Source organism: Corvus hawaiiensis, chromosome 3, assembly GCF_020740725.1.
Source record: "Corvus hawaiiensis isolate bCorHaw1 chromosome 3, bCorHaw1.pri.cur, whole genome shotgun sequence".
NCBI classification, from domain to species: domain Eukaryota; kingdom Metazoa; phylum Chordata; class Aves; order Passeriformes; family Corvidae; genus Corvus; species Corvus hawaiiensis.
The window spans coordinates 69097043-69118729 of record NC_063215.1 but is presented as its reverse complement, the minus strand read 5'-3'; the positions used below and the strand labels follow the sequence as shown (position 1 = coordinate 69118729).

Genomic DNA, 21687 nt, shown 5'->3' with positions numbered 1-21687 from the left:
TACCAAGAAGATTAGAAACTAAGTCGACTTTGAGTTACTAAGGCCTTAAAAACCCTGGTAAAATTGAGGAGGAGGTAAATCAAGAGAAAGCACTGCTTATTAAGAGATCTACAAAAGTTCTTTTTGTATTACCACAGACGTATGGAGTATCAGCAATAAAGTCCCCCATTTCAGGGGGGAAAAAAAGCCAAAATTTTGCATTAATTTTTGGGAAGAGCAGTGATTTGCTTTACTTTGTTTAAAAGAATAAAGATTTTTAAAAAATTATAAAGGTTATGCAGTGGAAAGCAAAGGATATTTTAGTTTTAAACTTCCCCCCACCTTTTAATTTTTTGTTTCTGATTTATGACAAACTGACAGGCATTTTGAGTCAGAAACTTCCATCATACATTCAGTGCAATACGCAGTAGAATTAGACAGTTATCTCCATTTTTTTTACTTGAGACACCTCACATTGCAGAGACTCAAACCCAAACCCAAATACATATGAAAAAGATTCAACTCCTTCTGTCAGGTTCTTTAGCTGTGGAAGGTAAACCCAAAATTCAGAACTCAACAGCATTGTGGGCAGTGGAAGAAATCTGGCTCTACTTTGTTTCTACAGCTGCTGGTCTTTGGGCTGCCTGTGGCTGCTATCAGGTTGTGCTCTTCAGAGCTCCTGATTTCCTCTTGGCTTCAAAAGCCTCTATAAAAACCTGCATGTCCATGTTTCCAGTTTTAAAAAGTCTGTATGTATAGATGTGTATATACCTGCTCCATGGGTTTTTTTAAAACATGAAATGGAACCTTTCAGAGCACGACTAAAGCCCTTACTTAATTCAACAAAATCGATTTAAGACTTTCTCACACCCAGCACAGAATTTCTGAAAGTTTTAGTGCTATTGCTCAGGGAATGGATTTAACTTTGAACTTTTTAGAGAAGTGAAAGAATCCAGTAAAAACAACAACAAAAAAAAAACTCCCAAAACCACAAGCAACACAAAACCCCTCAAAAAACACAGAAAAAAAAATCCCAAACCAACCCCACCAGGAAAAAGAGGCAACAGAACCATGTAACAGAAAGTAGTGCTGAGTCAGGACCTGAGCCACATTAACCCTGGCAAGCAGTCTTATCATGAGGCTGTGCCCACATGCACATTTACTGGCTTTCTCATATTTCCATGAAGGAATTCAAACAGCCTACTGTTGCATCTTTTTGTGCAAAAATAATTACATCAAAATTATAAACATTTGGGCAAAAGAGATTCTTGCTTTCCAACTGATAGTAACACTGTACCTCTTTTTTCCTCTTTCAGAGGTTAAAAAAGCAGACATCCTGAACTCAGGTCTTTGCTGGCAGTAAGCCGTGCAACCCAAGCTTTCAAGCCATCCATTCTCTGTGATTTAGGGTGGGCAGGCTCACTCTGCTGATTTGCACTATCACTTTAATTTTCTAAATTCAGTTCAGTTCCCCCTTAGTGATTTCTATGTTCATTATCTCATGAGAGGACCACAGTCAAAAAGCTGCAACAACATGAGATATGCTGTGTATTTCAGGACTTATAAACATGGAGGGCTGGTGGGGTCTGACCCCCATTTCAGCCACTTTGACAATGGAAAACAGCAGGAATACAAATGACGAACAGCTTTGAAAAAAAACTCCTGTCAGACAAACTTGTGTCAGCATACTGGGAACTAACTCTCTAATAACATTTCTTTATTACAATGAACTCACTCGGGAGAAACAGTTTTATTTCAGGATCGTTTTTAAGAAGGCACTTGAAGCAGGAGAGAACTGGTCATACTGGGAAAGGTTTTATTATAGATACACATTTTTAAAATACGACTTTTACAACCATTTAAAGAACAGAATAAATGTTTAACTTGAAATCAAACTGGTTCTGTTTCATAGGTTGATATGTGAAACTGAACAACTGAAAATTAAGACTGATAGTATGAATTCATTCCCTAGAGGTGGCACTGCACTTCTTGCTCTCAACCTGCATAAACACACTCCAGGGATGTGAGGGGATAAGGAGAGAGAGAAAAAGGTTGACAGGTGGATGCTAACTTCAAAGGGTCCTACAATGTGAGAGGAAAAATTAATTTCTTGAACAAAAGAACTGAAAACAAATTAATCACATTAATGCAAAAAAAGGACTAGACCACAAGTTGCTAGTCTGTACTTATACATTCTTCCTGCTATAAAAACTACCTTTAATAAGAGAACTTTTAAATTAGCTGTTCTCTCTTTACCTTTGAAATTGAAGCCTACATTTGATGGATTCTTTGGGCCAGAACCTTACTTTAATATTCATCACTGGTCATCACATGATGATTATTACAGAACTAAATTTCAAATCAACTCTGATGCATTTTTTAGGCTCAAAGTCAACATGGAAGATTGTTCCCATCAGAGGGAAAAAAATATTATTGAATGCCATTAGACTATCTGGCACAATTTGGTTATTTACACAGAAGATTCACAACATCTCTATTTGAGATTATTAAGAAGTAATTATTGCCTTCTACACACTCATGACAAAAATTTCTATCTAGACAACCATTAATAGAAATATTCTTCATTTTCTATTTACATTTAAAGTAAGACTGGGATAGAAATTCATATGCCATAGATGGAGTAGTTAACAGGAACAGCCCCAGCTGGTGGTGCAGCTAATAGGAACCTTGCTCTGTGGGATTACTCTGCATACTTTGCTCTGCAGGGTAATGGTGGAACAGTGACATCTGACAGCTCCAACACCACTCAGCACAACTGCTGGTAAGGGGTTAAATTAAAGGCTTCAATCATACCATTAACAGCTCCCGGCTGGGCCAGGCGCCAGCCCAGCTGCAGAGCTCCAGCCACTTTTTGCAAAGCTCAGCCGTTCTGCTGAAAAGGCACAAGTGGGCTACTGCACATGACCAACAATTGGGGTAGAAGGTGGGATTTGCCCTGGCACACAGGCCAAACAGAAGAAAAGTACCTAACACAAGTTTCTGTGATGCTTAAATCTAAAGGGCAACAAACCTGAATTCTGAGGGTCCATCAAGCAACTGTAAAATGCTCCTTTCTTTGCTCAAAGCAGGAGGAGCAGAGTTTTTCCCCAGAAGAGGTCAGTGGAGGCCAGAACCCTCCCCCGGGGCCACAGCAGCCTCCTGGTAAGATCAGCTTGTGCAGTCCCTGGGCCTGATAGCTGCTCCTTATCTAAGTGCATTGCCCCACTTTCAGGCTAGCACAGGATGGTGAGGCACAGTTTTGGTACGCCTTGTTGGGTTGTTATGCAACATGTGGTTATCCCATCACAGGCTGAGTGAGGGTCCTTTCCAAATAAAAGGCCAATTGCTGAATGATGAACAAACTTAGTACCACGAATGTCTGCAGAGAAAAAATAATCATGACACTTAAATGCTGCTTACAGACAAAGCATTTGAACCTCAGCAAAAATCCGTCCTTCAGTCACTACAGATAACTCAGGCCAGAGGAATCTGCAAAGAAAGCTGCCACCACTGCTCCAAGCAAGTCATCTGCAATCATTATCCACAACTATTCACTGGAGAATTAAGAGTGCGGCAGTAAAGCCTTACAAATTATTCTCTCGCGTAACATCTTCTCCTTGCTTATTCCTGAAGTTGCTCCTGAAGCACCAACTACAGCAGACTTCTTCCCAGGTTCCACTTGAAACCAGCCTTTTTTGCCACCAGACTTTGGGTCACACGTGACTTTAAGATGGATACACAGAGCTAGCCTTGCAGAAACAAATGAAGCGCAAGTGCAGGGCAGTCTTGCACTCCAAGAGCCACCCACAGTTTTTCAGTGACGCTGTGAGTACATGTAGCACATGCACTTCATTCCAGCAAAGCCTGTACAGCTTTGCACTCCCACATGCACCTTCTATTCCCCCTATCCACTAAGGGCCATGTTTTACTATTAAAGGAGTACTGCAGTCACAGGTAATCAAATTATGGCATTAAAAATGCCAGCATGCTTTGAATTTTTATAACTTGTCTTTCAAACACACATGAAGCAAAACAGAGGCCTCAGCAATGCATAACTACTTTTGTTTGGAGGTCCACTCAAAATTGCTATTAGCATTAAACAGTGAACTTACGCAGGCATTCCAGCAGCACGAGAGTTGGACATAAGTTACAGGAATGTTCTGATGAAATACGCAAAACTAGGACATTAAGGGAGTAATGCCTCACCTGTACTGTTTCCAATTCTTCATCAACCCACTGTAGGAGAGCGAATGAGTGGCTGTGCGGGGCCTAATTGCCAGCTTGGGTTAAGCCACAACAGTCCTTTCTGCTGCCCAACATGGGTCTTGCAGGGTTCAAGATAACAACAACAAACAAGGTTTGACTGGAATGTGCTAGATTGAATTTATAGCTGTAATTGCTGATTAGCTATTAATTGGCAGGTGCTTGTCAGGAGCCTTGCTTGCCTGACTGTACATTAGTCTAGTGCTCGTTAGTGGCTGGTTTTTGCTCTCGCTGCTGCTGTGCTGCTTTATCACCTCACTGTGCTGTGCCTGGGAACATTGTGATAACAGCAGTGGCGATGTGCCGGGGCTGGCAGGTGGCCAGGAACTCACTGCGTGTCTGTGCTGCTGCCTGGGCTGGCTGGGACTCTGCTGTGAGCTTCAGTCAAAGGGACCCGACCTGTGGGTGAGTCCACGTGCGAGTAGGCAGATCTCGAAGCGGCTGTGGCTGTGGTTACGTCAGTGCAGCAGCAGGAACACCTCTGGAGGGACTGAGGCCCAGGGATAAGTCTGTTGCAGCAGGTAGATACTGAAGCATCAGTGGCTGTGGATAAATCCATGCTGGAGCACCTGATAGCGTGTGGCCATGGATAATCTCACAACAGAGCAGGTATTCCCCATGAAGGACTGCAACCATGGGTAAGGCTATGATGGAGCAGGTTTATCTCTGAAGGGGCTGTGGCTAAGGCCACACTGGAGCAGATGCACCTTAAAGCAACTGAGACTGTGCATAGGCCCATGCCAGGGCAGCTGTATCCCTAAAGTGACCGTGGCTCAGAGATAAAGGCTCCACTTGGAGCCAGCACAGCCATAAGGGACTGCAGTCCATGGATAAGTCTTAGCCAGGCTAGGAGCAAGGGAAGGAGTTCCACTGAAATGTTCAATGGTCTGGCTCAAAGGGACAAGGGGCAGAGACTGTAATGGCTATAGGTTTAAATCATTGTAACCCATAATTTGGGTTGCAGATCAGAGGAATGACTATGGCAGGAACCACACAAAGCAGTGGAGGACAAGTCTTACAAAAAGCAGTTCCACGGGCAGCAGCAAACTGATTTGAACTGGCTTTGGTGCCCGATAATTCCACACACCACACCACCTCTCCTGTCCTGAGTAAACACAGTGGACCTTTATGGATGTTTTACAGGGATAGTCCATAGGCCAGGGGAATAATACCTGTGTATTGTATCAAAGGATGAGAAGGGGGTGGCAAATAATGAGGATGTGTTGGATAGTGCGGTACCTGAGAATGACATAAATGGTAATGAATAGAGTGGAGAATGCGCTGGTTTTGGCTGTGGTAGAGTTAATTTTCTTCACAGTGTCTAGTATAGGGCTCTGTTTTGGATTTGTGCTGGAGACAGTGTTGATAATTCAGGGACATTTTTGGTATTGCTGAGGTGTGCTTACACAGAGTCAAGGCCTTTTCTGCATCTCACCGGCAAGCAGACTGGGAGTGCATAAGAAACTGGAAGGGGACACAGCTGGGACAACTAACCTCAATTTATCCAAGGGATATACCATACCATATGGCATCACGCTCAACATGATGAGCTGGGGGAAGAAGGAGGAAGAGGATGGGGATACTAGGAGTGATGGCATTTGTCTTCTCAAATCACTGTTACACATGATGGAGTCCTGCTTTCCTGGCTGAACATCTGGCTGCCCAGGGGAAGCAGTAAAAGAATTCCTTGTTTGGCTTTGCTTGTGTGCACAGCTTATGCTTTACCTCTTAAACTGTCTTTATCTCAACCTATGAGTCTTTTCACTTTTACTCCTCTGATTGGATCCCCCATCTCACCAGGGCAGGGGAGTGAGTGAGTGGCTGTGCTGGGCTTAGTTGCCAGCTGGGGTTAAACCACAACACATTGAAGGGCAGCTAGAGCAAGCAAGCTCCACATTAGGCTCACTTAAATTAAGGTCAATATAAAGGCCACCTATTACTGTCATGCTGCAGAAACCTGGGGCTTCATCATGACTCCTACTTCATATAACTAGGTCTTCCCAATAATCTTCCCAGTAAGTGTGTACCTTGAACAGAAACAGACAAAAACCAACCAACCAAAAACCAGAAAGAAAAATTAAGTATTACGGGCAGTGACATAACAAAGCACGAGACTAGAATGGACAAAGAAAATGTTGACAGCTAGGAAATTTGTAGTAAGAGAAAGACCAAAGCAGACTGTACACTGTAACCCTCAAGGTAAGAAGTGTTGAGCCAGATTTCATCCTGGAGATGGATAAAATACCTGGAATAAAATACCATCAGCAAAACCATAAAAAACCCCAACCAACTGCACAAAACCCACAAAGAGAAAGGCAGTAGCAAAGGTACAAAAGAAACATAAACTAAACATCTAGTAAATGAGACCCACAAGTCCAGAAACCTTGGTGCCTCTTAGCATTGCAGTATTGCTGTGAGCAATAACAATTCTCGATTGCAATCTAAACCAAATGGCAGTCAAACTTTAGACTGAGGAAAAGCCAGTGAAGTCAAACCACTTCAGTTAATAATTTGCAGCTAAGCACTTCCAGTTCTGCTTTGTCACTGCTGCAATCCCAGGGAGCAAGCGCACTGTGAGCTGCCTGCCCACAACAAGCCAAGGGTTTGCTTCGGGGAGGGAGCGTGCTCAATCTTGTCTCCTCTTCCCTCCAGCAAATGTAAATTACGAATGCAAAGCTCCACGAACAAATCATCAAACACCCTGTCTTTGCAAATGTCTTTGTGTAAGCATTATGACTCAGCTTGCTGGTAGGCACTCCAACTAAATTAACTTACCATGGTATGGAAAACCTGAGCGAAGTAAAACTTAAGCTGTACAAACACCTGCAAGGGTTTCTAAATGCCTGGGGTTTTGCAGCAAAGACCTGCTTGTTTGGGCAGGTGCTGCCACTGTTATGGGAGTGTCCATGGTAGAAATTCCTCTGCTCAACGGTCTTCAGCAGGGAAAGCAGTCCAGACTTCTTGGAAACAAATCTGCCCTAATCAGGACAGCAACAAAATGTCTTGACCAAAGGCTTAATTTTTTTTTTTCCTGCTCACACTCCTCTTTGTACCTTAGGGTTTTTTTCCAGGTTATGGCCCTAACAAGGTTTAGTTACAACATCCTGAGGCTCTATTAGTGAATAAACCATTTTTCAAGTTTTTATTGTTCCAGATCCAGTTCTAAATACAGACTTCTCAACAATACTGTCTCTTATTCAAGGTTATGTGCAGTCTGTGAATAAGTGAATGCCAATGGATACAGAATGAGTTGTCAATTATGCAAGGTTTTGTTAAAAAACAAGTGAAATAAAAATAGTACATTAGTAAATGTAGCTGAAACTATAGAACAATATCCCATATGCTACACTAGACTTTCACATACACCAACAGGTCCCTCTAATCTAATAAGGATTAGATCAAGTGTATTGCAACGTGCTCAGCATACTACTCACTTCTATAAAGAAACTATGGGTTTATGCATGTCCACTGACTTTCAAAGCAGAAAGAGACACTGAAATTCATCAGCATCAATTTTTATTCTCTGGCTCATCTGCTCTTCATTTCACTTAATCTATGATAATTCTTATATATATATATTTTTTAATGTAATATTTCAGAGAAATTGAGGGGTTAGGACAACAAGGTATTTAAGCACATGGCTGGCAACAGCACTAGTGTGTTTAAACCTTGGCATGTTTTTGCAGGCTTTACAGGATTAAATCCTGATCACACAAGACAGTACCAGCAGTAAGACAAGTTAGTCAATAACACAGGACATCTTCATTTTTCATTGCACAGTATTGCAGTGTCTGTAGAAACTGCAGCTTTCACATTTTACTGTGCATAAACTGCAGTTTCTATACAACTACCCAAGCCTTTAGAGGACAGATATCTCTTTTTAAATTTGGAAAAAGAGTAAATCACTTGCTGTCCCAGCATACCCAGAGGCCACTCTTTATTAGTGCTTCAGATCACAAAAGGAAAGAAGACAAGAGGGTGGAAACTGGTCACTGCTAATAAAGAGTGGGTGCTGCAGCAATGATAGGGAAGCCTGCTTCATAATTCAACATTCCTTATAAATTCATGGGAATCCCAACACCCAGGTATACCCCTTGCGCATTGAAATTCCACAAAGGCTCCTACGACTGCAACAGTGGATTTAACAGAATTCCTTCAATGTCAAAAATCTACTGGTACTCTGCACTTTTGAAAACAAACTCCAAATCTTAATGAAATTGTAATGCCAAAAAGTGAATAATTTCTGATTTGAAGCAATGCTCCTTTTTTGTGTTTCCCTGTCCTTGACACATACTCAATTCTAGCTTCCTGAAAACAATCCATGGAAAAAGGATATACTATAACAGAGCCTGTTTTCATATCACATATGGCTCGCTTTGTCTTTTAAAATGCCAAACCTAAGCTTAAATAAGGTGATAGAATTTATTTAACATGATCTTTATCGTTAAACTTTTTAAGCAGTAACTAATTTGCCTCCCAGCTCTCAGCTTGAATCAGACATTATTAATTACATAAACTCAATTATTAGCTTTTCATATTAACAGTTTTGTTTCCTCACTCCTTCAGTTCCCTTCAGATCTAATGAAGCACCAACTTTTAACAGCACAACGTTTCCAGTTGAACGGATTCTCACAACTCTTCCGCAGCTGCCCCCTCCTTGACAAGGCCTTGAAACACCTACAAGGATTCAAAATGCTGCTGCTGTTGTTTAGGTACTAAAATGTGAGGTTATCTCAGTAGATCACGCCTGCTCCAGTCCCTTTGCTGGCTAGGCAAGATATCTGCTGCAAAAACTGTTCTTCATGGCCTCTGCCTGTTTGCCACTAGATTAATCTGTTTTCTTTGTATGTCCTTGGCTTCTCTAGCACTGGCAAATGCTCGTCTTTTACACCATTCCTTTCTATCACTTCAAGTCTCAGTGTTAGAGAACAGAAAGACATTTTGAAGTTTACTGCAAAAAAGAAATGTATTAGCTGATCAGAATAAAAAATGAACGAACTATTTGCTTTACTGTCTTGAAAGTCAGTTTCTTGGTAGATCTAAATATGATTGTAATCATTATTTTCAACAGAATTAAAAATAATGAAATTTTTGGCTAGCACTCCATGCAAAATAGGATGAGTTACAGAAAGACTACTGCAGTATTAGGGACTGGCATGCAAGGCTAATTTGAGCCCATTCCTCTTTCCAGCTGTTTCTCCCATCTCTCCAATTCCAGGTATACTACAAAGCGATACATTTTGATATCCTCCACACTATGAAAAGGGAAAGTAAAAGTCTTCAAAGAGGAAAAGATTTTCCTCCAGAGTTTTCTTCTGCATATTGTGCACTTTGCATTGCCTCAAGTGAAATATTTGCCTTTGAGAGCTGTTTTACTATACACTGCCCCTGTCGCTGTAGGACCTGCTCCCCAGGGATTTTTTCCACAGCTACATATGTAAGAGACATGATTTATGTAGTTACCACGAAACACACAATGCACTGCTATGCCCAGGAAGAGAAAAATTAATCCCACACCTACTCAGTCTTAAGACTATACCTCACACCAGGACAGCCACTGGGTTTGCATCTGTCATACTGCTTTGAACTCTCTCATTGGTAGTGCTGAGGAGCAGATCAGCACCTGAACAGTAAAAACTGGGAAAAGTATGGTGTGATGGCCAGAAGAGAACAAAGCACAAAGCCCTAACACACAGGAGATTGCTTCAGAAGATGGTGTTCCTTGAGAGGAAACAGCTTGAGACATAATCAGCAGCAGTGCAGTGCTGATGTGTCCAAGTTAGACTTGACATTACTCAGACTGCTGTAGTCTTCCAATGGGGAGCAAGGCTTTTCCTACTTCCTGCAATAAACTAGCTCAGCAGCGCTGAGTAACTCAGCGTTCATCCAGCAAACCTATAAAGAAAAAGAGTCCTCTCTGCTATTTTCATGTGCTCTGGCTGCAAACACTCTGTACAAGGCTCTTCAGGATTTAGGAGCTTGAATGACCCAGACTATGACATCACAGAAAGTAAAACGCAGTTATTACTTGTGCCTGTTCTGCCTTGAATTGCCAAAAACATTCGTAACATTCCTCCTACAGTGCCCAAAGAAAAGAATGAGAATTAACTGTTAAAAGATAAAAAAGAGTCCTGTTGGGGTGTGAACACAAGTGAAAAACCTAAACCCACCATAAACACAGCACAGAAACGAAAGTGTTTCCCCTCTCACTTTCTGTGAACGGCATTCCCAAAACAGCAAGAAGGACATCTAGATAATAAAAATATTCAGTCCCTCTTCTAGTTCTGCTACTGGCTTTCTGTATTATCTCAGGAAGTTACTTAAATCATTTGTTTCTCAATATATTCGCCTGAAAACAAGAATTCTTACCTACTGTATTTCACAGCTTTGTCAAAGCTGCTGACACACCTCAGAAAAGACATACGGAGGTGTAAGTAACTGGAATCACAGCGTACCTGGGGAGGGGGAGGGGAGGGGAGGGGAGGAGTCAGCAGTTAGCACTGTGCCCCTAATTAAACCAATACATTTATGGCCTCCATAAATTCCCTCTGAAGCTATAATGTAATACTTCTATATGTCAGTTTCCCAGTATACACAAATGTTTTCAAATTATCAGCACTGCCTTGCTGACTGCTTAAGATAAGGCCCTCATCTAGAAATGCAAAGACTCTGTCATGCATTAATGAGAAATGGGAACCATTCACAGAGAGCTTTCTGCTCCTCCAGAAAAATCTCTCCTGACTGCACAAAATTGTTACCTTTTGTAGATTAATTAAAGGGACAGCATCATGAATATACATTTCTTTTCCTTCTTCTGACTTAGCATCTCTTAAACAGCATGTCCTTAATTTTTGCTGCAACTCCTTCAAATGCTAATTTATATTCCTTTGGTAAGTGCTGCTTTCTGCACTTGGAGAGTGCAGAAAGCACATATGAATGAATGTGCTGAAATTTTCATCAAGTTCAGAGAATGAACATTGCTACAATTCAACACTTGCAAGCTTAATTTATTTTCTTGCAATTTTGAGAAAATTTGTCTTGGCAAATGAAAATCCAGAAATGGTCCACAGCAAACTGTCAAGAAAATGGGGAGACCAAAAGCAACAGAACATCCTGTACGGCAAACACCAGGAACACCCACTTGCTGTGTTATTTCTCAGTGTCACTAAAGAGACATCATTTGTCATTAGTCAAATCCAGTCAATTCCACTGTTTCATCACAGGCTTGTTCCATATGCAATCAAGAAAACTATCTTCATCAATAGATGCTACATCAAAGTCTTCCAAAAAATTACTTAACACCTGAATACCTCTGTTAAACTATCTGTAAAATGGATATTTTAGCATTCAATGCACAGATGCGAATCATATGTAACAATAATCTGTCTGCCTACACAGTAACACCACAGTACCAAGACAAAACTCCTATAAAGTCTGTCCTCTTCAGAGCAGTCATAATCCACTGCCTTAAAACGTGTTTTCGGAAAGAGATGTCGTGATGACAAAGGACAGAAGGTATGTTACATGGCAAGTCCTTACACTTCTAAAATGATTTTTACAGACAAATCAAATGAGCACAGCAGAAATCTGCCTTCCTGCATGGTTTTAAACTTTTGATGGAGAATGGTATTTTCCAGAGGAAAGGAAGGGCGGCGTTGGTGGGGAAATATGAAAGTAATTTCAGCAGGAGTTTGTGAATAGGGTATTCTTTCATATTAATGAAAACCAGATCATAAAATAGTCTGTGAATTAAGAAACTGGCAGAAAATATATTAAAAATTATATTAAATATCTAAAACCATACATAATATAAATTTATATGTATTTATGTATATAAATAATTACATAAAGCTGTATTAAAAAATAGCGTTTTCCCCATCCTAAGATATGTTCAGGATATTGTTTTTGAACCAATAAAAAAGTCAGAATTCTAAAATGCAGTTCCATAGAACAAAAGAATGTCTGACAAGGAAAAACAAGTCACAGAAATAATTTTGTATCACAAAGCTATTACATAAATGTAAATCTGAGCAATATCGTTTGTAATTTGATTTCAAAGTCATCAGGCACAGGAAGAATGCAACTGTGTTTAGTTTATAAACATCTCAGGAAAATTTCAAAGCATATACAAAATAGCAGGTATTAATATTACATAAAATTGAGAAAAAAATAACCCACTTAAATTTACAGGTCAATTCTGTTGAAAGGAAGGTTGGATAACAGTTGTCTTACAGCCTGAGTTGACTTCTTAATTTTCAAGCAATAAATAAGGCCTTCAGGGTTCAAGATCAAGTAATTAATTACTAAATTTATAGAAGGCTCTACTACAGAAATCAATAAATAGTGACTAAAGAAGGCATTATGAATAAAACAACTTCATAATACTGGTAACTTCACTTGAGAGGATGGCAAAATTTTCTACATAGCAAGAACATGCCAAATCAATCCAAGGAATAGAATTTGCATTGAACAAACTATTTAACATTTTGCACATGACCTCTGTTGAGACAGGTTAAGTTATCTTCCATTTTTTTGCAAGGTCACATGTAAATACAGGGTGTTCTCTGGACCCTCCACTGTCACTCTTTACAGACTGACCCTTTCCTGCAAATATCCACAGTGGCATATTCTTTTCAGAAGGATTTGAAAAAAATACCTACATCAGTGAAGATATAATGGGACTGATCAATTAAAAACTGACACCCTAAAACTAATTCTTGCCAAAGCTAGTGAAATCTGTATGAATATATACATATTGGATCACATATAAATATTAGATCAATAAATATATGCTTGATTTTTGGTGAAAGATCAAATGAGAAAGGTGTAAAGAATAGACTGTTGCCTGCTTCTGTTACCAAGGAGCATAGGGCTGGAAGGTAGCATCATTACCCATTAGAGAGACAAAGGTTGTTTTCATTTAAGGCTCCATTTTGAAGAACCAAACATGTCAACCCATCACCACTACTAGGGAAAGAACTGAAAAAGCAGGTTATTCTGGCCTAACGTTTGGGAATCAGATGCTGTGCAATATGGAGAACTGAAAGGTACTGCATTTAAACAGAATTACCCAGACAAAGACATTCAGGGTGGGGAACATCTGGGGAGCTAACAGGTTGGCAGAAAAATATGTAGGGATTAGAGTGAATAGTAAGGGAAGCACAAGCCTTAGTATCATGTTGTTGTGTAAAGAACCACCATTGTATTACAAATATTATGAATGCTAAAATAGTTTTCCTATGAAGACAGTGGAATTAACATGCTGGAACAGTTTAAAGACAGGTCTGATCAACATCTGTTGAGCGTGATAAGGACAGTTGAATCTGTCTTGGGGCAAAGGATGCACCAGGTGACTTCTCAAAATTATAAAACAAAGCCAAGGTAAATTCCATGAAAACCAACAGTACTTAAAACAAAACAGGTTTGATAACACACCTTCAACCACAACAAAAAAATTCCGATATTGTTGGTTTTGTGTTTTACTTCTGGTTTATACATTTCACACATAACTACAAAGAGAATTTCCACTCCTCCTTTTGCAATAACTGGAAATTTTATCCCAGAGCAGCTGCTGCAAACTTAATCTGGTGTAGTTGAGATGCAGACTGTTTCTGCTTATGGTGATGTCTAATCCAAAGCTGTAAGCAGAGAAGCTAAATAAACCGCTTCACTTTTCATTTATTTTGTGTTTTAAGGAACATTTTACATGTGCACTACCCTCAACTCACTAGTCTTCAAGGGATTGCATTTGCACAGATTTCTGATCTTTTCTATTCTTTCTATTGATATTCTGCAGAAGTAGCATACGTGGTTGCACAAAAGCACTGCTCTCCAAGAGTTAACAACATCCCAACCAGGGAGACAAACACAAGAAAGAATAAGGACTATAGAAGGATGGAAAAAAAGCAGGGTGTAGGAGGTACTCAAGGAAAAGAAAATGAAGCATGTGAGACAAAGTGAATGGAGAAAGGGTGCTGTAAGGACTTTGAGTACTGAAGAGAGAAAATGTGAAGCTTTGAAAAGATGCATGGGTGGAGTAAAATGAGGAAGGCAGGAAGGCACAGGCTGAGCTGCTAAGGAATGGGATGCAAGGGGAAGATGATCGCCACTAGTAATAAGAACAGCCTAGAGAACAAACATGGTGTCATGGAAGGAGAGTCAGTAGAGAAAAAAGACAGAATGTCCTCCCATAACTTTATGTCTCCTGTGACAAGGCAGCACAGAGGCAATATCTGAGCTCTCACTGCAGGCTAGACATGTGATTAATCTAGAACAATGCAGCTTCCTCAGGTATTTTATCCTCCATCTGCCCTGGGAAAAAGGCTGACAAATCCGGCATGGGTAATCAAAGCCCTTCATCTGCCACTTGGCTGTTCTGACACAGTGGTGGAAATAAAAGTCTCATGCTCAAACCCAGGGAAAAAATCTATTATAACAGTATAAATGCCTTACATGTGATAATAATCCATAACATTCCCCATTTAGAAAATATCTTGCCACTCAATATAACTGCATCTGTGTTGATCTGAAGCTGCTGGTAAGAGAAAGGGTAGAGAGACTGATATGCTTGTGTTTCAAGAAACGTCTTTCTTTTGTGTAACCTCTTTCTGCAGGCTTATAAATTCTTGCTCAAAAGAATTTACCATGTTCTGAAGGTAATCAACTAGGATAAGAAACAGGTTCAACTTCTGTAAGCCTTGCTCACCTGTCCAGCCTTGAGATGAGCAACAGCAGGTAAGACCAGGGGAAGCAGTGTGATTTGTGCCAAATAAAGTTAATTTTCTTAGTATGATGCATAAGATGACTTTCTGCACACTATTACTATAGATACTGAACTCTACCAAAGCCAGAGACAGGGACAATCAATAGGTTCCTTAAAAACTTCTAATAGGCCACTCTTAATAAAAGGAGCTATTAAAATTACATTAAGTACTCGTGTTTGTTCACAAGAAGTATTCATTTTCTTTTCATTCCGCTGTTCAGACAGCTTAAAGAGCAATTTATCTAAGACACCCTTTTCAATTTCCAAATCTCCTTTGGTGTTTCTATTAGGCGTGAAGTGAAAAAAATATGTCATTTCCCTCCAGTTAAAAAGGTGAGACAAAACACAGGTCATTTTGTATCATTCCATTTTGGGGAGGGGGTTGGGCTATGAATAATCTATGTGCTATGGGGTCAGAATTTCTGTTATAAATGTTACATTGCATAATGTATTACCATGATAGGACATACATTTACATGGAAAAGGAATTAGATAAACACTCCCACCAAATTTTTAGGATTTTCTCACTTACAAAATATCCCTCCCTGCAAGTAAATGAAGTAGCTAACTTTCAAGGTGTTCCTGAGATAAGATATCAAAACTGCATTGGCAGCAGGAACCAGAATGGCACTGTCTAATGTGTAAGATTAATTTTTTTTTTTTTTTTTTTTAAAGATGGAAATTGTTAGGCCTCAGCTCATGGCAAACTTGTGATCTCATGCAGAAAAACTTCCTGTTTTCAAGACTGATAGAGGGTGAAAAGGACTGTGGTCATAAATGGATAAAGGGAAATAGGTGTAACAAAAGCTACAAACAAACATGTCTCAGAGATCATGAAAAAAATTCAAGAGCACTAGCTTTTTAAGAGAGTTCATAAGTTTATAGGTAGAGACTTGAAAAGTGCTGTAACGATCTCTAAAGAAAGCTTTCATACTTGAAGAGCTGCTATGGTGCAACCAGAAATATCCTTTCAAAGGAATCACCTCACAGTATGTCAACGATAATGAATTATAAAACATTCATCACTGCTAGAAGGACCTCAAGATACAACAGAAAAGCATTAAAAAAGCCATTTATGTGAAAGGCTGAAAGGAAACAACAGGTAATCTGTTATAAGCCCAATGGTGATGTCTCGCCCTAACTACACCCCTTTTACTGCCAACAAAGGCCTCTATAGAATAATGCTTGTTTTAGAAATCTAAATAGTTTCAATCAGAAGAACTCAATGGATCACTCAGAAGAGAAAATCAATTGTGTTCGCACTATTTAGGGAAAACAATAATATTTCCTGTTGCATGTAGCATGGATATAGAGGAAAACACAGAGTGTTTCCTACCATACTTTGCTATGCTTCCCCATGAAAGTGACTTTTGGCAAAATGCCCATCTCCTTCAACTTCATTGCAGACCTCAGATGTTCGGTATCACTCAGATAAAACATCTTGCTGCTTTCGTCTCCATTTGCTCACTGAACTATAGTCAGGAAGGTATCCCTACTTTTGTAATTTTTAAGAGCAGAAGAAATGCATTAAGGATGCAAACCCTAGGGATACTCGTGCCCTTCCACTGCTCCAAATGAAGCTATGATACAGTAGATACCTTCTGTATTCTTAGATTTTTTCCAGAAATTCTGCAGTTTTTCTTAAAAGTTAACAGTTTTAATTCCTTCTGTCATTTTGTGAAGCTGGACTAAGGGCTAACTTCAATTTTATTCTTTTGCCCCTAGGTGTTTTCAGGTGTACAAAGCACTCTTAAGAAAAAACTGTTCAACCTTTCCATGACTTTGTTCTTTCATTTCTCTTTCCTCATTAGTTTCATCTTGGAGCTTGCAAAGTTCCAGAGCAACCTACTGTAGTGGCAATCAGAGCCTTGACTGTGGCTCACCACTTCTCCTGCGGTACCTATAATGAAAAGGTAAAAACCGCTATTCAAAATCTTGTCCTTTGACCTTGTGCCTCATCAAATCAAGCCTGCATTTTGGCCAGTGACCACGACAGATGCACAGAAGGAGAGTGCACTGGTGAGTGAAGACATTTTTGGCAAGCAGTGGCAACCATTCTAGCACTAACTCTTAACAGATTATAACATTTTTTTGTGCCTTAAAATGACCAGTTGTGAAATGTTACTGTGGTTTTTTTAGTTATGACTTATTGTCATTAATTATGTTGCACTATTACATTTTTCTGGTCCATGGGGACAGTTCAGGCCTCACATAAGCACAGATATCTTGCTGCCTTGTGGCACTTTTCGCCCTTTGCAGCCACCAGAGTGCATCACCTGTTTTTCTTTACTCCAGCTTAGTTTTCTAGTGACCTATTCACCCAACCTTCTAACATTTTGTTCCTCATCCTCGTAAGCAAGCAATGACCAAACTTCCTTCTTTCCTCTTTTTCCACCTGACAAATGCAGTGAGAGGTCCCAGCTCCTGGGGCACCCGCTCCTGACACTCTTGGACTCCTTACCCCACACTTTTTGCCCCAATGCTGAGGCTCCTTCCTTGAGCACATACCACCTCCTGTGCCTCAAAAAACCCCAAAATCCAGATAAAACCTCCAAGAGTGGAAAAATGGAGCAGGAAGCTCTGAAAAAGGCAAGTCCAACTGCCAAAATTTACATTCACCTTTCCTTCCTCCTAATGTCCTTTACTACCTTCAGACCAAAATCTCAGTTAGAAAACTTGATGGTTACCCAGCTTCTGTAAAAACTGTTTACCTTAGCCACAATGCAAAACACTGAAAAGAATGTATTTAATTTGTTTATCTACATGTTTTTAACAACATGTGTTCCATGTCTAAATACGCCCTGTCATTCAGTCACGGAAAGCTTTATGAGATACTTCATATTTCCATGTTACCAAATACAGGTGTAGAGTTGATGCAATTCTTGGTGTTATTCCATTTCCACTGTCTAAAGAAAATTTGAAGAACATTAAAATTTCTTAGAAAATTAAGATGACTGCTACAAAACATCTGTATGTATTTCAAGAGCAAAGGTGTGAGTTTACAGGTACCACCTGCAATTCAACAGCCACAACAAAACTAATGCACTAAGGCTAAATACAACTCAGTTCAAAGGAGGAAAAACAAAGTTACTGAGTCCCCCAGAATGCTCATCTGGCCTAGCATTAAGTTAAGTTCTAGTCTTGCTGTTAACTTGAGAGGCTACTCATAACAAAGAGATCAAGAGAGTTAATTTTTCTGCTATTGTCTATCCTACAAACAAAATATTATCCAAACTAGTTATGGAGTAAAAAACAGCAATCAAGAAAAATAAATTTGAATTTTGCTAGAGGGTCAGCAGCTTAGTTCCTTTAGAGTATCATTCTGATATGAAGTAACAAAAATATATAAAATAATTAAAAATATATAAATATTATGATTTATTTTATATATACATGTATAATATAAAAAAAAAAAAAACCATGCCAAAAAACATTGGACTAAGATTCACATTCCTACTCCATTCCTGTTGAACAATGTTTAAAATATTTGGACTTTTTAACCTGCAAGTGAAAAAGAAAAGATTCACTAACTTTGTGAAGATGCCCACCTGGAAGCTGAGATGTTGCTACTCCCACTGCTACACCAGGAACTGCTTACATATGTGAACGGAGTTGATCAAAAGACAAGGTTAAGACAGAATGTTAAATTGCAGAGCACTGTGCTTCAAGATAGGAGATAAGAGTTCCAAGTTTCCTCAGGCAGAGGGAAGAGCCAAACTTTGGTTTCCTACAACAGTGGATCAAACCACCACCTCCTACTACTTTGCACACCATGCCCTTCATTTCTCATGCTTTCCCACAGGTGTTCAGAATAAAATATCTAATTTAGGGTTTAGCAAGAGCATTTTTTTCAGTCATCACCAATTGACATTATGCCAGTGAAATTAACACGTTGAAGAAATCAGAGTCTCTTCCACAGTGTTTCTGCACTTCAATTATCTCTGCCATACATCAGATATAATTATTTCAAGTAGAGGCAGGATGGTAGGAAGGAGAGATGGCTGGCAGTCAGCTACTGACCAAGAGAGCCATACTCTTCACCAGACCTCCATGTTCATGCTGCAAAGGAAAGGTGCTAGATCAGGAACACTTTAAGAGTGTGGCATGATTTTGAAGTACATCTGAATTTTGGTTTTTTTCTGAAGTGTGGTCTAACAGCCTGGATTTGAGGCTTGAGCTGCAGATCACCCATAGTGTCTGTCGCCCACTGGCCCTGCACTGCTTCACCGGCTCTTGTGGCCAGGATTTGTTTACAGCTACACTGGCGTACACCGCTGTGTATTATTAAGTTGTTCTGAACTTACTCTAAATTTCAGGCTACTCTGTTGCAAATTTAGCTACAGAGGAGGGATTAGGGAATTACATAAGTAAATCTTCATCAGTGGCTGAATCTCAGGGAGGCGAGGCCTAATAGGGATAATGGTACTAAAATTACCAGCTTCAAAGGAAGCAGCAAAGGCTAATTAATGTTTTTAAAGGGTTTTGAGAGTAGAAAGTGTGACACAAAGGAGAAATAAAACTATTTTGTGAGCTTCTGTGCAGGCTAGCAACTGAAGGCTCCAATTATGTAGCTTTCAATAGTTAACCCCATGAACAAAATAAAGCTACTCTGATGACTGGCTTCCTTCTTACTTCTCATTTGTGTGACTTTCAGCACTTGGCACATGCTTCAAAACTCTAAAATCTCTCTCTTCTGTCAAAATGGACTTCAACTATGGCTTAATCTTTGCTGGGCTACCATGACCCTGAGATTAGCTCATTTGCTTAGAGCCTGGTGCCAAAAAACCCTCCCAGAAACGCCAAGGTTGTGGGATCAATCCCTGTATGGACTGTTCACTTAAAAGCTGGACTTAATGACCCTTGTGGGTCTCTTCCAACTCAGAATACTCTGTGATCTGTGGACACACCAAGACAGAAAGCTGTCAGAAGCTTGAACTGTGTGCCCCTGGGAAGGGAAGGGGAGATGGACTTCTTTCAAATACTGTTTATCAGCCTATTTTGTCTTAAAGAATACTCCCAAATTCTGATTTTTCTTTTGCTAGCTTTTTTATCTTCCTAATTTATCTGGACGGCTTCTGAATAAAGCCTTATATGATGAAAAGCCTGTCTACTTTTCCACATCTATAACCACTGACTTTTTCAGATGTTACTCCTATCATCTTAAATGCACCTGGGTACACAACCATACTGCTACTAGTTTCACATGAATTGTAAACCAAACAATTGTAACTGTGGTCTTATCAGGAACTTCTAGTGCAACAGGTAAAAGACATTGACATAAACAAAAAAATTACCAGCAGGTGTTTCATAATGAGCTCACGAATTCCAAATTTTGCTAATCATTTCCAGTTGTTCTTCTTTAATTAGTTTCTAATCCATGACTGATTTTATTCATCAAGCCCACAAGCAATGCAAGAAATTCATCCCTCTGATAAGGAGCCGGAATGGAATTCTTTTTAAAATATTACCCATTCATTTTCATATGTATTTTTTTACAGGATTATTGCCTTTCCCAACTCTATTTGGTTGAACAACCAAAGAAACCTTAGAATCAGGGAAAATCTGGATGTAGTAATCCCAGATTACTTTGTTCCCTTATGTAAGATATAGCTGCAATCTAAACCATTGGGGAAAAATCTAAAAATATAAATCAAGAGGGATATGACATATGGGAGTCAGGAAGATGGATTTCCAGCTGATAGCCATTCCTTTTCATTATTTTGTGGAAAACAGATTGATCATGCACCAAAGAAATCATGTCTCTTCAAACTGCTTGAGTTCTCCTTCAAACACAAAATTCACAGAGCATCTTGATTGAAATGGAGCATTTCTCTGTGTGCTTCAGGCAACACTGCTGAAACAGGAAACCTACACAACACTGAGAGAAGATAAAGCACGGAAAGATCAAAGCAGAGTAGCTGTGGAGCATCAGAACCTACATCATGAAGAGCAGGGGCCAGGCCAGCAAAAAAGAAAAAAAAGAAATCAGTGCCTTTGAATTCACAGATGGAGGCCTGCCTTCCTCTGGGCATCTTTGTTGGAAGAGTGTCCTTCTGCTCCAGAGAAACAGACATTCCAAAGCACATCCAGATGTGCACAAATACTTACGATGTGTTTCTCATTCTCATCACAACATGCTCTTGATTTATTATTAAGACCTGTTTGTTTTCCCTAATGACCTGAAAGGCTGTTATGGTTCTTACAAGTGAGGCTTTTCAACTAACTTCAAGACATCTACCTTGAGCAATATCCTTACTATTCCTTGAGGACACATGCTGGTGTTCCCCTACTTGGGGACTTAGAAGAAGCACAAGCTAGGGCTACAATTAGCTGACATTTGAAGTGCTGCCAGCTGTCTTCAACACACACAGATGGACTGGTGAGCAGTTGCTGGGGAACCACAGAAGGAGAGCACAGAGAGGCTGCCTGCGGAGTCAAGCTGACGCTATGCAAAGACAAAGAGGAGTAATCTTAATAGAAGACATCACATCTTTTAGGTTCATTCCTCTGTTGGTTTAGCTGCTATCACATTACGAAAGTCTGACACTCTTCTAACATAGCCAATATACATTGCTGTCCTTCCCAGAGTAATGCCACGCAGCTGGGTATTTTGGAAATCTCGTAATATGTGAATGGCAAGTTGGGCTGCACATCATAGAAACTGTTCACCACGGAGTTTGGGT

General features: G+C 39.8%; 1 protein-coding gene across 7 annotated transcripts in view; it reads right to left on the bottom strand.

Moving 5' to 3' along the window:
• SASH1 (SAM and SH3 domain containing 1) overlaps positions 1–21687 on the bottom strand; it is a 534286-nt gene that overhangs the window by 69549 nt on the left and 443050 nt on the right. The window contains exon 1 of one of the 7 annotated variants that reach the window (XM_048296514.1): positions 11515–11519. The exons of the other annotated variants lie outside the window; for them this stretch is intronic. The gene's annotated coding sequence lies outside the window, so the exon portion shown is untranslated. Of the gene's footprint in view, positions 1–11514; positions 11520–21687 lie in introns of those variants that run through there. 7 annotated transcript variants of the gene reach the window in all.